Raw genomic sequence first — 17,077 nt, 5'->3', positions numbered from 1 at the left:
AAGAAAGAACCTGAAAGGAGCCTAGAGCCCTGAGCTGGGTTGAATAATGTTTCCCTAAAATTTCATGTCCACTTGGGACATCAGAATGTAATTAAGATAAGGATTGAGGTGAGAAAGTACAGGGTTCAGGTGGGCCCTAAATCCAATGAGAGTGTCCTTAGGAGAGACAGAAGAGGGTGCACAGAGACACACAGAAGAAGGCCATGTGAGTACAGAAGCCGAGATTGCAAGCAATGAGTTACAAGCTGGAAATTGCCACGGGTTGGGAGCAACCACCAGAAGCCAGGAAGAGGCACAGAAGGATTCTCCCCTGGAACCTTCAGAGGGAGCGCCGTCCTGCCAACAGCTTGATTTGGACTTCCGGCCTCTGAAACTGAGAAAATACATTTCTGTTACTGTAAGCCATCAGTTTGTGGTCCTTTCTTTCAGCAGCCCTGGGAAATGAATATGCTGTCCAAGGGATCAATCTCCCCATTCTTTACTCAGGCTCTGCTCTCAGGAGAGAGGAAATCCAAGGAAGGTAGAAATAGCCTCACACTGCAGAGGATGAACCTGAGGCAGTTTTGCTCACAGAGCGGCTATGGGAGGAAGCACTTAGCAGCTAGGTTGTGGCTTGCAGGGGGCAGTCACCCCCTCAGCGGTGTGCTGTGCGTGGAAGCCGAAAGCCCACAGCAGCTCCGTGAGCTCTGGGGCCCAGCAAATGGCCTGAGAGGTGGGTGCAACTGTGGGCCCCTGGGTGCCAGAAATATGGTCATAGAAATGTAAAACATGAGATCCTTTGTTGTTGGTCGTAAGTGCTGGAAGGACTGTGGGGGGTGGGGGAACAATCTCTTCCCTTACACCTGGGCTAAACAGATCTCTGACAGGCACTTTCCCTCACTTGTATGGTCCCCGGTTGTGAGGATACAGTGAATCAGGGCATTTTGCCCGAGAAACCTGCTTTAACAATTAGCAGCTCAGAGGATAATACAAAAGTATTTCTCTTTCTCTTGTTTGATATATTTTTCAAGGAATTATTTACTATTTTTTGAGAGCTCCTGGACACAATCCATAGTTCGTTTTCAGGGAGAAAAAACCTCAAGCCTTCTTGCCTTTTCCTTAATTTACAATTATCACTGAAAATAATAGAAAAGCATTAGCAACCTACGTTGTATATTTTCATAAATTTAAAGAACCAGTCTGTCTGTAATCTTTTATCCCCTTTGGAAAAGGAAAAGACCTTTTCCAATAAAGAAGTGTCCTCTCTACTGATGCTTTAAATCTCCATGGCCTTGTTTATTCCCCGGGGGTGGACTGGAAAGGCCATTTCCAGAGCTCTGGTAGGTTCCAGGCAGAGCACAGCACAATCTCCTTGCGCTCCTAGCTGGCAGGGGCTGGGATCTGAAAACCTCAGGAATGGAAGGATTAACAGAAGCAAATGAAAAGGAGGACAGAATATCTGCCAGAAGCATCTTTACTCCCTCTCGCCCTCTGGCGTGCCGCATTTCCCTCTCCCTTCTTCCCTCCGACAAAGCCCCCTTGTGTCCTGCTCCTCTGTCTCTTTGCTCCTCTTATCTAAGGATGACTCAGAGGCGCTGCTGAGCCAAGGAATTTCTGCAGACTGGCATGGCAGCCTTTCGATCTCTGTAGCAATAAAATGCAGATGGAGGAAGGCCCTTGTGAGTGGGGAGAAAAGGCGTTGAGGCCTTTGGCTCTAGGTTTCCAAGAAAGGCAGTAGTTATATACTCATGTTGCACAAAGGGCTGGCTGGCCCAGATAGATTGAAATCTTGGGACTGCTCACATCTCCTTCCTGGTAGCCTCCACGGCCTATCCCCTGAGTGGAAGGAGCCACACAGAAGCACAGAACGTGGCTGAAAGGTTGCTGCCTTAAAATAGGTTCTAAGAAGGGCCATTTTGTATTCTTTAGAGGTGCACCAAACATAGGCTTTATTTTCATGGTTCCTGAACCGTATTTTGATACATCAGAGTGGTCTGGGGGGATATATTCTAAATGGAGGTTAATTCCTCTTCCCTCCCCACCCTTCCCAGGCATCACATTTCCCAGAATGCTATAGAAAGTCAGTCCCTGCAGAAGGACGGTACCTTTCAAAAGTCAGAAGAGACCCCAAGAAACTGCCATACTGCAGGATGGGGAGAAGGGTAGGAGCCTCCGCAGTGTGGGAGTGGGGGGAGGCAGCGATCATGACCTGATCTAGACCTAGACCCAGCTCTTCTACTAACGAGCTATTAACTACAAACTAGCTCTCAGCTGCAGCAACACTGGACTCTAGTTAGCTCGCCTGCAGGATGGGCAGGTGTCCCCTGTGATCACCCAGGTCCCATCTATTCCTAATGTTTCCTAATCTTGAAACCCATTTAGTGCCCAGGTTACCCTCAGACCGCTGGACAGATGCCCAGTAGTTCTCTTGGATGGTTCAAACTCCTCTTAGCCCTGAAAAGCTCGTAAATGAAAAGCAGAGAACTTCTAGCTCGCCGGTCCCCCTTGCCAAATAGTAAGCTTGAATAACAGCCCCCTTCCCTGAGGAGTGGAGAAAATAAATCAGTTAGAAATAAGAGGGTGACGGTTCGGGTCAGGCAAGAATTTACAAGGGGCTGTTTCAGGAGGGCTGTTAAAGAGGATGAGGCCTGTGGATCCCCCTCCCTCTGCCCCATAAATTGTCACAAAGCTACAGAAGCAAACTAATAATCATGTTGTCTACTGCATGACTATGTCGGCTGCAGCTGGGAAGGGGCGGGGAGAGGAAAAGACTACTCTCAGCTTCCAATTATGCTATGATAACTGTTTAAATTTTATTGAGTAAATAATTATCTCTGTGAATTGAACAAGAAACAAAACACAGCCTAACACCCATTAGTCATCTGTCGGAGGTAAGGCTTAAGTATATATTTTACACATTTTTTTTTTTTTTTAATTCAGTGCCCTGATTTAGCAGAAGGCGTGAGCTATTCATACCTCCAGGGGGTAAGTGACTCGTTCTTTTGGTAAATTAGGTATTTGTTTTAATCGCTTATTAGAATCTTTGTTTTGGGTTTTTAATTTATTTTGAACAAAAGTCAAGAAGGGAGGAGAATATGCAGGTGTCTCATGGGGACCTATGTGAGGAGTGGGTGTGTTTCGGGGGGGGTGGGGAAGGGGAAAGCAAGTCCAGTGGGGTTTCCATGGGTCCAGTTCACCAGAGAGGGACATAAGTGTCGCTTTGAACAAGAAGGGAGGCATACAGCAGAGCTTTGGACCCACTGATTTGTCTTTTAAAAAGACTAGTTAGTGAGCCCTCTTACAATGTCTGTGCTGGGCTGGAAACAAAGACTTTGTGGACAATAATAGCAGACGCGATGCTGAGATGAAATGGAGAGGTGGGCAGTATTTTCCCTTTTGATTATAAGAAGTCACATCAAACCCTTATGTGTGTGGCTGGTGTTGATTCAGCTGTCAGTTCAGATGACAGCTCTCTCTCATTAAAAATTGAAGGAATGGGTCAGCTTCTGGGGGGCCGGCCGCTGAAGTAAGGTTTCCTACTCTTGTTCATGATTACATCTGGATTTTCTTCCCACCTGGGACATGTTTAGGGAGTTGAAATCGCTATGGCCAGAAATGTGGGCGATTATGGTGACTTGGGGCTAAGTAGTAGAGTTCTGTTCTAACCCTGTGTGGGGGTACGGGCCGTGGAGACTCTGGAAGGAGATGCCAGAGAACTCAGAGACAGGATCCCTTGGAGAAGATGGAAAACTACATATGTCATGCTTTGAACAAGTTTAGATAAAGCTGAGCCATTTGGTAGTGAAAATGTTGGGCTACCTATGGATTTCCTCATCCTAGGACACCACTCTCTAAAAAACCCTTTTGTCTTGGTTTGTAACTAAGCCCAGTGCCTCGTGGGAAAAGAAGAAAAAAAATAGGTGGATTTTGTGCTTCCCTTCATCTTTGCTGGCTAAGCCATCTTGTTTTAGTTTGAATCTCCTGGGAGTGTGAATTGATTGGCGTGGGTGCCAACCCAGGTGTCCCTTACCTGGCCCGTGTGCCTGTCCCCCGGCTGCTTAGAGCTGCTTCCCTAGAGAGCTGAGTGCCACACAGGAGCTGCCTTGCCCGGGGTGGGGTGGGGGGGTAGCCCCTACTCCCATAAGTGCCCTTCCCTGCAGGCAGCAGGGGGACTGATGAGCCACCAGGGGACAGTGACAGGAGGACATCAAGATGGGACAACCCTGCCTTACAGCTTGTGTTCCAGAGCTTTCTTCAGGTTGAGTGCTCTTAGGCCTCAGTAATTCCTCGGACAGTTTTGTGCAAGAGGTCATGGTGGCCTTCTGGCTAGAATCCTGCATTTAGGAGCAGAGGCCTGATCTTCTCATTGGTGAGCCAGGTACTTAAGATGCACTCCAGCTGTGTCAGGAAAGTAGGATCCGTCCTTCTTTTTAAAATTAAATAAAATCTTTAAAAATTATTTGAGAGAGAAAGAGCACTCGCGAAAGAGTGGGGGAGGGGCAGGGAGAGGACAAGCTGACTCCTCATTGAGCACGGAGCCGCATGTGGGGCTCGATCCCAGGACCCTGAGATCATGACCTGAGCCGAAATCAAGAGTCAGACGCTTAACCAACTGAGCCACCCAGGCGTCCCAGGGTCCGGCCTCCTTAACCAGTTAACCCCAGCGTGCAGCTCTGGAGGGGAATGGCATGGGAGCCAACCCAGGCAGCTGACCCCAGGAGAACAGCATGGTCTCCAAGAAAAGACTTGTTACCAAAGCCAAAGCTTAAGGCAGTAATAACAACTTTGATTTATAACGAGAACTATTTGTATGTAATTACTAAAATATTGATTGCACATTCAGCAGTGTGCTTAAATTAAAGACAAATCAAATCTGGTAAGGGCGCCAAAAGAGTCTTCTTGCAAACAGACACCATTTAGCCCTTTCCTGCAATAACCTGGTGGGATTTTACGGAGCGCGGTTCAATCCAGTGTATGTGCTGCCGAAGCGGGTGCGAGGGCAGTTCAATTTATTGAGCATTGCATTTATTGATGATGGCTCCTCATGGCCCTTAAAGAGTTCCCGGTTAAAGGCAGAAAACAGTGACCATGATACAATGTCGGCTCTCTCTAGTACGGAGGAACGTCGGAACAGGGATGGGGGTGCAAATAAATCCGACAGAAGGGGTGAGGGAAAACACCAAAGATGGACAAGGAGGAGAAGAGGACTCCAGACACAGGAGAAGAAACACCAGACATGCCGGGATGGTTTCAGGGATTGCTTGCAAGCCGCATTTTACAGCTAAATTCAAATTTAAAGTCACAACCACTAACTTCATATGGGCCTTTAAAGTGTGATTGCAGCCTGGTGCATCCTCTCTTACTCTGCAAAACTCCCAGGACCTGCGTCCCACTACCTCTCAGAACCCCCCACCCCACTTTTCCACCCACACTGACCTCTGTCAGGAGGTCACATAAATCAAGCGGATCCCTACTTCTAGGCCACTGTACTTGTTCCATGGCCCACAGTGCCTTTCCCCCCCAGTATGCTCCTGGGTTGTTCCTTCATCTCTTTCAAACCTTTACCCACCTGTCCACTTCTCGGTGAGCTGTTTTTCTGTCCTTCCTATCTAAAACACAGCCCTCCTCACCCCCAGTGCTCTCTATCCTCCCTCCCTGACTTACGTTTTCCAGATACTATGCTCTGTATTTTACTTACTTGTTATGATCTATTTTGTAACCTATGTGTGGGCGGGGACTTTTGTCTGTTCTGTCTATCGCTGTATTCTCCCAGCCTAGAATGGTAGTTGACTCGTGGTGAATATTAAATACATACTTGTTCAAGGAATAAAGTGACCTCCCAGCTATGTCTATTGGCTGTCTCATCCTCTCATCAAGGTACATTGTTTTTACCTTTCACAATTCTATTTTTCATTTTTTGCATTGACTTAAAAAAATTTTTTTTTCAAAACCTTTCTGGTCATTTTTATGGTCTCTTATTGCTTGCCTATTTTTATGATCTTTCTTTTTTTCAGACTTTATACATTGGATACGTGGTTATTTTATATATATTTGTGTCTGATAATTTCATTACCTAAAGGACGGAGGTTTAATTCTGGGGTTCATAGTTTGGGCTGATTCTCACTCATGGTGGCCTGTTTGCTTGTAGATTTCATGTTCTTTGATTCTGAACTCATTGGTTGATCTTCATTGGGCAGAATCCTGAGGGCCTACAAGGAGGATGCTTTTATTCAGACATGACTTGAGTCTGCTTCTACTGGGGGCTGGGGGCGTCGTCCTAGCATAATGCAAGAGTCTCCCTTTCTGCACCCTATCCCCTTTGGCTGTGGTCTGTCAGACTCACCGTTACTGCGCTGACCCTGACAGCAGAGCTCAAAGCAGCTCTGCCTCCATATCCGCTTGTTCCCTGACGTTCGCTCTCCAGGTTCATCCCACTCCCCTCCCGCCCTTACTTAACGTGATAGAGTCTATTTTGCACAGGAGTTGGTCGTACGGTATCTAATACTGCTAGACCAAACCCAGGCTTGCGTCCTGCTCCCGGGCTGTCCGCTGTCAGCTCTGCCTGCCGTGGGGGGTACTGGAGCCGTGCCCCGACTCTCGCTATCTCTCAGGCAGGGTGCTTGCTAAACAGTGTCCAGTGTATAAACCCTGATCTGTTGGTTAATATGTAAACATCCAATCAAGCAAGTTAACCCGCTTCCCAGCTGTGGCCCTTTAAGCGAATGCTCTAGATCCACGTGATCTAGGCGCACATTCTTCTAGAGAGCTTCCCTCCCTTCGTGCGGGAGGATTGCTGGTGTCGTTGCTACAATTTCGCCCACCGCCACCTTCAAGCCAGCCGTGGTTTGGAGTGGCCGGGCCGGCATCCCGGAGGCCTGTTTGTTTGTCCTAGTGTTCATTACTCCTTGGGTCTCGTCCCATCTGCTGCCAGGGCAGGGTTATTTATAGCAAATCAGAGAAGCCCTGGTGAGCTTCGCTGTGCTAACTCACATCCTCAGAATGCCTTGCATCCCCGAGGACTTCACATGTGGTGTCCTCACAGGAAACCCTTCCCTGCTGACCCAGGGGGAACTCCTGGTTTCCCTGGGAAGTGGCATTTGCTCCATCCATCTGCTTGGCTGATAAGGCCTTTGCATTTAGATGGACAGTGCTGGCCCCACGAGACCCGCCGTGGAACTTGCCCGAAGAGGTTGTGACAGCTGAGTCACAGAGAAGAGCGTTTAAACCGCAGTCCTGGGGGGCGGAGAGTGCGTCCCAGGAGTGGAGCCAGAGTGCCGAGTCATGTCCCTCAGCCCAGCATCACGTGGTGTGTTTGAGAGCTTCCAGAAGAAGGGGACACCGCTTGGAAGTCACCAATCCTGCCACTCCCGGGCCTGTCCTGTGCTTTCTGCAATTCTGAGACCCAGCAGTGCGTCCCCCTTGGAATGACCGCATCAGTGTCACATTCTGGCTGCAATTCACCAGCTCTCATGTGTTCAACCAATAGAACTTCATCACAGCCGGGGTTTCACTCTTAGACACGGGACACAGACAAGCGAAGGTCTTCTGAGGGTCTGGCAGTACTCTAACTCAATTAACAAATTAACATGAGTCCACAGGCACAGATCTCTACAGAAATTAGATCAGCTCTGAAAGATATCAGGCCGGGGGTGGAAAAGGTCAATAATCATTTTAAATGGAATTGAACAAATCATTGGTGGTCAAATCCATACTTCTGTTGGTATTTGTAGCAAGCAGCATCATTGGGGGAAGGAGCCAGAGAGAAAATGGATGGCCTGGCCAAATTTTGTGCTGAAAATAAATTTTCAAATAAAATATATTTATAAGCCCGCCACATGCTATCAAATCACGTTGTGGGGAAGCTGCTAGGACGAAGCCTGCTCCATCCTATAGCCTCTGGGAAGGAGTTTCTGCCAGGGAATATCCACATTGCACCACCAGGCCAGTGTTGAAATTCAGCGAGTGCAGGGAGGTGGCGAGTGTGGGCGGTAAGTTTCAAAACAGTTTTGAAACACCCACGGTGCTTGGCATCCCGGGCTCTGTGGTGGGCAGAATCATGGGTGCTGTGTACACATCCATGGAAGGTTATTCTGATTCTCCTGTTATAAAAAGACCAGGTCCTGTTCCAGAAGAGCAAAACGAGCAGTATTATATTCTTCTAGTTTCCTCTCTTTTTCTCTTAAACGCAGCACTTGCCACAGAGTGTGGTCATTGGTTAAAATGTTCCCTTTGCTCTAAAGGATTCCTTTGTCATTCTCTGAAGGTTAGTCAGAATAAATATTACAACTTGGACTTTAAACTTAGGACAAGCAGATGTTAACGATTCCGTCACTTTCGTTTCTGGAGAAAGGTAAACAGAATGCGGTTTGTAGAAATCCTCCAGAACTTGATGGTGTTCTTTGCTAGAGAAACTGTTCTTAATGGGTTAGCAGTTTATTCCAAAGAGAAAACAATGTATGTAATTGAAATCCCACTTTTGTTCATTAGTGAACATTTTAAGGGTTTTTCTTTTTTCATGTGGTTTTTATCATGGGATATAAAAAATTCAGGAATAAAAACAAAAACCTTTGAAAGTTGATTAATGTTGTATGTTTCTCTCCTTAAGCCTTCAACATCCTGCTCCCGCTCTTAATTACTGGCAGTCGATCTTCTTAATTCACCCAGAAAATAGAAGAATTTAGCAAAGAACTCCCGAGGTACCACCTCCCTTGAGCTACTCATCTCTCTGCTTCTGTCCTCATTTACTTTGCCTTGGTTCCCCTGTCCTTCCTCCCAGTACAAAGTCTCCCATCCCCTCCCACTACTCAAAACTGCTCCCATGACTCTTTGCTCTCTATTTGGCACTAAATCCTTCCCAGGAGCATACAAATGTGTTGTCCTATTTCCCATCTTTAAAAAAGAAACCCCATTGAGCCCACATGCCCCTCTAGGCATAGTCTCATTTCTCTGCCTCCCTTTACAGCTAATTCTCTACACCCAGCTGTTTCCACCTCCTTTCCTTCCATTCTGCTCCCAAACCCGCTCAAATTGGCCTTTTGTTCTCACTACAACAGTGAGACCTGCCTTGTTACAGTCACCTCTACAGTTCCCAGTGTCCGAGTCAGTGGGGGTGTCCCGTGTCTGGGTTGAGGAAGGTGCCTCCAACAGGCCAGTCCTGTGAAATGCTCTGGGGCACCCTTCCTGCTTCAGAAACCCTTGTCCATGGGTGTCCTTGGCACCCTTTCAATAAATCCCATTGCAGTTTAAATGAGCTAAGAGCTGGTTTTTGATGCTTCTAGTCAGGAGCGCTGAACTGGTTCGTCGGAGGAGCTAGACTGACTTGGTTCTCCAGAGTCATTCCTAAAATACAACGGTCTGGGAGATGTGCCCGGGCCCCTCAGCCCCAGGAGGAGTGGGGGCGTGTTACAGTTCCATGTGCTGGGGGCTAAAGAAAGGCCTGTCGGGGCGTCTGGGTGGCTCAGTGGGTTAAGGGTCTGCTTTTGGCTCAGGTCACGATCTCAGGGTCCTGGGATCAAGGCCCCCCCCCCACCGACCCCCACACCCCGCTCTCTCTGCCCCTCCTCCCATGCTGGTGTGCACGCACACACACACACACACTCTCTCTCTCAATTAAATAACTAAAATCTTTGAGAGAGAGGAAAAAAAAAGAAAGGCCTGTCATCACCATGCAGACAAACCAGCCTCTTCTCCCAGTGCTGCCCCTGGGTGATGGCTTTCCACCTTTTAGGGTTGATCACGATACTCATTCTGTTCAAATTTGTCCATGCAAAAATGAGGCAAACAACCTAAAAAGCAAAATGAGCAAACAATATGAACATGCCGGGCTTCACATAAAGCAGCACCAGTGGCCAATAAACACATCACAAAACGCTAAAATTAGTAATCAAGGACAGGTAAGTTAAAACCCATCAGATTAACAAAACTTTAAGTCTGTCCTACCGCACTGATAAGGCTGTAGGCAGGGGCACTTGAAGACACAGCTCTCTTGAAGAGCAAATGGGCAATATCTGCAGAAGTTAATGCTGTGCAGCCATTTTGGCCACAGCTGTAGAGAAACCCACACGAACTTGCCCAAGAGTGTGTACGAGAATATATACAACACCATTGTTTTTAATAATGAAAGACTAGAAACCACCTAAATATTCATCATTAGAGTTTAGATAAATGGCATATACATACGAAGGAGTATTAAACAGCAGAAATGAATGAGCCTGAGTTACTTGTTCAACATGAGTAAGTTTCAGGGACAGTATGTGAAACTAAAAAGCAAGTTGGAGTAAGAAGCATTTGGTATCCTTTTAAAAGTTAAAAGAAATATGGGAAGCAAATGCTATATTTTGCCTAGGGATACATACATATGTAGCAAAGTTTAAAGAAATACATGGGAATGATAAACACGAACTCATGAATAATTGTTATTTCTCGGAGTAGGGGTACAAAGGTGGGAAGAGGAGAATGTAATAATGAGCAAAAGGCTCACTCTATTTCTTCTGTTTTAGTTATTAAGCTGGGTTGTGGGTACACCTTTTTACAATATCTAAACTATTTCATAGTAAAAACTTAATGAAACAAGGGAATAGGAAAGAGGGTGAGCCAGAGAGGTTTTCCCAGGTCCTGCAAACACTGATTTTTTTTTTCTTCTAGAAGTGGTCTCAGGACCGATCTGGGCACTGATTTGGTCAACATTTCTACCAACATCACTAGTTTCCTAGTTCCCGAAATAATGATTCTGTTGATATGAAGTATCTGCCTCTTGCAGCTTTATTACATGATTTGTTGAGAGGAAATGTGAGCTGCTAACAGTCACTTTGGTTCATTTCTCCTCCTCCTTTCCCATCTCCTTCTTGTTATGGATTGAGTTTATTTAGGAAAACAACAACAACAACAACAGGTAACTGATTTCTGGCAATGCTTTCTTCCCTCTGAGTTCTTGGTCTTGCGCTCACTAGCCTTGTCCAGGAGCAGTGGGGAGGAAAAAGAAAGCACTGAATAAAAGAGAAGGGGCACTGCCATTGGGGGTTTCTTGACATTGGGTCATAACCAAAATGATGGGCCTGTTTGTCCCATATCCTCTCCACACCAGGACAACGGCCTTTACTCCACAAAGAACTACCCACCCATATGCTGGGCAGTTATAATACAAGTGTAAGACAACACTAGGATGTGACAGGGACACAGGCACAAATTCCCTGGAAATAAATTAGTAGTATTTATCAAGATCCTTTCAAATGCTCATGCCCTTTAACTCAGAAATCCCACCTTTGGAATACTAAACAAAGGAAATCATCAAATGTTATCAAATATTTATGCCTCCAAATTACTAAACCTAAAGTTCCCAAACAAGGGACAGTTAATAAAATTGTAGGAAATCCTAACAATGTACAATTAAGAAGACATTGAATATGATGGACATAAGAGATAATTATAATAGCACTTTAATTGGAAGAAGTAGGATATGAAAATGTAATCTACAATATCAATTGCAGTCTATGAATTTATTCACCATTTATCTGTTTACACACATACATAGGAGAAAATCAGAAATAAAATATATAGGAGTATTAGCACTACGGCTCTCTGGGTAAACCAAGGGATCATAGCAATTAAAGAACATACTTTTCTGATTTTTCCGAAGTTTTATACAATGACTATGTATTACTTTAAAAATGAAGGGAAAGGTTATTAAAAGAAAAGTACACAGGGTTGAGAAATAAGTATACTAAGTGGAATAGAGAACGTTCTTCCACAGTTCTCCTCTGGGTCTCCTTGTCACTAGCTGTAAGCACGGACGTTCTTATCCCCTCCTTGGGAGTAGGAAAACCTGAGCTGTAACTGAGCAGTTGCTATGGGCTGAGTGTGGACAGCTCTGAGAGTAAAAACTCCAGGGGGGACTGAGTCATACAATTGTGAGATTTACCCCACAGTATTGTGAGATTTACCTCCCCCAGGTTCCCACGGTAAATACCAGGGGAGAATCCCCTCCTGCTTCTGGCAGTGGGGAGGAAAGGAACCATTTTGAAATGTCCCAGAGCACTGCCCTCAGGGAAGACTGGTCACCAGAGCCTAACTCGCTGGGGTGTTCTCAGAGCCTGGCTGACCTGGAAAAAGGAAAGAACCAACTCTGGTGCATTCACACCATCCTGTCCCACCTAAGGGGAGAGAAAAACTGAGAAACACTTGTGTAGGTCGCAGTCCAGAGGCACAGGCTCACTAGAAGGCTGACACCTATCACAGAGCTGTGGGATACTTCCCCTCCCCTACTCCCCACCCCCACATTGCTAAAGGCCTGTTTACATCCATTCCTCTTATCTAGTACACCATACCTGGCTATCTAGAAAAAAATCATAAGGCATACCAAAAGGTGAAAACATACAATTTGAAGAGACAGAACAAGTATCAGAAACAGACATGGCAGGGATGTTGGAATTATCAGATGGTGAATTTTAAATAACTGTGGTGAATGTGTTAATGGATAAAGTTAACAGCATGCAAGAACAGATGGGCAATGTATGCAGAGAGGTGGACAACCTAAGAAAGAACCGAAAAGAAATGCTAGAGATAAAAAACACCATAACATAAATGAAGAATGCTTTTGATGGTCTCATTAGTAGACTGGACATGGCTGAGGAAAGAATCTCTGAGCTAGAAGATCTAGCAATAGAATGCTCTAAAACTGAAAAGCAAAGAGAACAGAGACTGAAAAAAAAACCAGAACAGAATATTCAAGGACCGTGGGACAACAACAAAAGGTATAACATATGCATAATGGGAATAGCAGAAGGAAAAGAAAGAAAAGAAGAAATATTGGAAACAATAATGACTGAGGATTTCACCAAATGAATGTCAGACACCAAACCACAGATTCAGGGAGCTGAGAGAACACCAAGCTGGATAAATACCAACAAAACAAAACCAAACCAAAAACCCTACAGCTTGGCATATCATTTTCAAATTACAGAAAGCCAAAAATTAAAACAAAAAAAATCCCAACAGAAGGCAGAGGAAAAAAATACCTATAGAAGAACAAAATAAGAATTACATCCGACTTCTATACAGAAATCACGAGAGCAAGAAGAAAGTGAAGTGAAATATTTAAATGGTTGAAAGAAACCACCAGCCTAGGGGCATCTGGCTGGCTCAGATGGTTTAGCATCTGCCTTCGGCTCAGGTCATGATCCCAGGGTCCTGGGATCGAGTCCCACATTGGGTGCCTTGCTCAGCAGGGAGCCTGCTTCTCCCTTACCTATCACTCCCCACTGCTTATGTTCTCTCTCTCGCTCTCTGACGAATAAATAAAATCTTAAAAAAAAAAAAAGAAAGAAAGAAACCACCAGCCTAGACTTCTGTAGCCTGTGAAATTAGCCCTCAAATGGGAAGGAGAAACAAAGACTTTCTCAAACAAAAATCGAGGTAATTTGTTACCAATAGACTGGCTTTGCAAGAAATGTTCAAAGAAGTTCTTTTATTTTTTTAAGATTTTATTTATTTATTTTAAGAGAGAGAGAATGTGTATGCACGCGCGTGAGAAGGGGTGGGTAGGTGTAAAGGCAGAGGGAGAGAGAGAATCTCCAACAGACTCCCCGCTGAGTTCGGGGCTGGATCTCACTACCCTGAGATCATGACCTGAGCCAAAATCAAGAGTTGGATGCCCAACCAACTGAGTCACCCAGGCACCCCATCAAAGAAGTTGTTTAGAGAAAAGGAAAATAATCCAGGTCAGAAGCTTGGACCTACATAAAGAAAGGAAGAACATTGGAGAAGGAATAAGATAACAAACTTTTATTTTTCTTATTTTTAACTGATCTAGCAGATAACATTTTGTTCCAAATAATAATGGCAACAATGTATTCAACTATGTATACTTAGATATAAGTGAAATGAGTGACCACAAGGGACAGGCAGAAGGAATTAGGATGAGGAAGGCACTCACACCACCCTTGAAGTGGTATAGTGATATTTGAAAGTGAACCTGGATTCGTTGTAAAAATACATTGCAAATTCTAGGGCAACCACTAAAAAAGTTTAAAAAAGAAATAGAACTGATTTGCTAAGAGAGAAAATGAAATCATATGGAATGTTCAATTAAAACCACAAAATGAAGAAAAAAAAGTAGGAGACAAAAATAGGAACAAAGAACAAGGGCAACAAATATAAAACAGTAACAAATACGGCAGATATGAACTCAACTATTTCACGATATTCACTTTGAATATCACTCTTCCTGATTGAGGTGGTGGAGGAGCTAAGAGTTGAAAGCATTCTGAGCTCCCTGAGCAGGACTTCAATGGACGGCGCCCTCCAACACGACTGAGGGCTCAAATAGACTTGTTCACCTCAAGGGCAGGGTGTATCAGAGTGTGACAATGGTAGGGAGTCATCCTATGTCAGCCTTCCAGGTGATTCTGGGATGTTCACCCCTTCCCCACCTACCCACCCTCCTTCTTCAGAATCTCAGCCTCCAAGGAAGATGATATTTGAATGTAAGGCATGAAAACCCACATATAGTCACCAGAGCAGGATGAGTTGGCCTCATGGGTATGACCTCAGAACCCTCATGATCAGCCCTTCCTGCCCCTGCAAAACAAACAAACAAACAAAAAACAGCCCCTCTTTGTCACCAGGGCCCAGAATTCCACACTGAACATCATTCATTGGGCTTGAGGCTTTGGTATCAGACGTGTCAAGGTCATTTGTGGAAGGGACTTGGACAGGTGAACTGGGAGATCTAACACTAAGATTCCACAATCATGTGCTGCATTCCTTCAGGGTGAGTGAATTCCAGATTGTTACTTGAAAGGAGATTTGCAGAGAGGGTTGTAATCTGAGGAAGTAGGAATGAGAACAGGGAGGACACAAACCGAGTTTGGGGTTCCTCACCTATGCGTGGGCTTTCCCACAACTGGCTTTTCTCCTCTTGAAAGGGGCTGGGGGGAGGGGAGGAGAATGGATCTCAGGATATGACTTGACAAGCCTGACAGACATGGCAACTTACCCACAGCTTTGAGATGGAGAGTCTGAAGCTACAAGAGAAGTGTCGGGGGAAAGCCCACCTAGATGAGTGTTGTGTCTCTTTGGTCTCTCCAAAACTCGTATGTTCAAGTCCTAGCCCCTAGCCCCTGGCCCCTCAGGATGGTAACCTTATCTAGACACAGTGTCATTGAGGATGTGAATTAGTTGTGATGGGGTCCTACATGAGGGTGGGCCCCTAATCTAATCTGATTCGTGTGCTTAGAAAGGGGGACGTTTGGAGGCCTATATGCACAGGAAGAGAACACCATGTGAAGGTTGGAGTCATACTGCCAGAAACCAAGGAGCCTCCAGAAGTGGGAAGAGAGAGCTGGAGTAGTTCCTTCCCTAGAATCTTCAGAGGGAGCACGGCCCTGCAGACATCTGGACTTGAGACTTCGGGCCCCCAGAACCGTGAGAGAATACATTTCTGTTGCTCCAAACCTCCTCGTTGGTGGGATTTCTTATGACAGCCCTAGGAAACCAGTGCAGGGAGTTTGTGGGAGATCTGGCCTGTTCTCTGGAAAGGCTCATCAAGCCCTACAGCCAAGAGGGGTGCAGGAGAGGTTCCCCAGTGGCCAGAGGCCCCGCGGGCGCTGGCTTCTGATCCCAACATAGCCTTGGGGGCCGCTGGTTCAGAAGACCTCTCTCCTAGGACCTCCTTCCTAGGACCCTCTCTGCCTCCAGTAGGGCAGCCCCTCCCCCCAGGGGACGGGAAGGGTTAACAGAAATTCCCATCACGCAGAAGCCTGCTGCTGGCACACGGTTTATTTAACTGTCTGGTCCATTTTTATTACTTATGGTACACCCCTGTACAAGTGACTCATAGAATTGCATACAAAAGGAGAGGAGTATCATTTTTAATCCGTTTAATGTAATATAATGGGGAAATTAATCATTTATTACAGCAGACGATTGAAAACCACTCAGAAAGAGTGTTCTCTCCTGCCTGCAACTTGGCAGTAAGGTTCATCCTCCACAGTTTTCTGAAATCCTTGCATCTTTTTTAAATCTTTGGCAAAGGACACATCAGATAATTTAAATAAAGGGTTTGTTGTTTTTGTTGTTGTTGTTGCCGTTTTTGAAAGCTTCTTCGCTCAAGAAGACCCTAAGAATCAAAGTGAAGGCGGGGACCGCAGGTGAGGATGTCAGCCTCCTGGGGCTTCACCACCATGGGTCAGGGAAGGAATCACCTGCCGGCTCCCCGGAAGGGAAGGCCCACGACTAATCCATTACTCACATTTAGCAATCGCTCTCTCATCTCTACCGAGGACCCCAAAATATTTTGCAAAGGGAATTGAAACTTTATAATCACCCAAGGGATAGACCTAGGTCAGCTAAATTTGCAACCAAGTAGGGTAAATGGACATATGGAGATGGAGTCAGCCGGGCCACCCGGGCCACCCAGATTGGCCACGTTCCCGCCCCCAGGCCTGCTCCAGCCGGCTCGACCTGGCAGTCCCCGCGCCGTGGCTCCATGCGAGTGCATCAGGTCTCACTGCCCTGAGCAAACGCTAACTGGCTCTTCAAGGCTCCTCCAGGTCCCTGAGCAACCACGCTGGTCCCTCCACTGCCAGGCCTCCGTGCAGAGAAGCAGCCGCGCGGACGCCACTGTCACCAACGCCCACAGCCAAGGTGACATTGTGGCATGCGGCCCCCGGCTGCCCACGCAATGCCATCGGCATTATTCAGGAAGCTTCTGCTGCCATGACGTGCCATTGCCCAGCTGACCCAGTGAGGAAACTGGATCTGCTCCAAGCCAACCGAAAACACCAAAACCGAGCAAACCCACAGCAACGCGGGGGAGTTGTTAAAACGACTTAAAAAAAAAAAAAAAGTCTCTGGCCTCGTCAGTGTAGCATGGATCCAAATGGCAAAGCACGGGAAAGCTTCCAAAGAATTTTTGACTCAAGGAGACATAGTGGTTCCAAGAGTCTGTCCCTTCGGCAGCGGGGCCAGAGCGAGCTTCCCATAAAGAGTGTCATTTACCGCCATGAGTTAGGAGAGTCTAGCAGCTCTTTGGTGGTCTTCATTAGCCACCTCCTGCCGCCTTTCATCAATGGGGGTGTGACAATCAGCGGGAAGACCCCAG

At 46.1% G+C, this 17,077-nt stretch overlaps 1 long non-coding RNA gene across 1 annotated transcript; it reads left to right on the top strand.

The window, feature by feature from the left end:
• Positions 1-14,709: 14,709 nt before the first annotated feature.
• LOC144379765 (uncharacterized) lies at positions 14,710-16,094 on the top strand. Its single transcript, XR_013443130.1, has 3 exons — positions 14,710-14,746; positions 15,212-15,399; positions 16,074-16,094. It is a non-coding gene; the product is annotated as an uncharacterized LOC144379765 (long non-coding RNA).
• Positions 16,095-17,077: the final 983 nt, after the last annotated feature.

This window comes from Halichoerus grypus, chromosome 13 (genome assembly GCF_964656455.1).
Source record: "Halichoerus grypus chromosome 13, mHalGry1.hap1.1, whole genome shotgun sequence".
Lineage (NCBI taxonomy): Eukaryota > Metazoa > Chordata > Mammalia > Carnivora > Phocidae > Halichoerus > Halichoerus grypus.
This window is presented reverse-complemented; position numbering and strand designations above follow the sequence as displayed.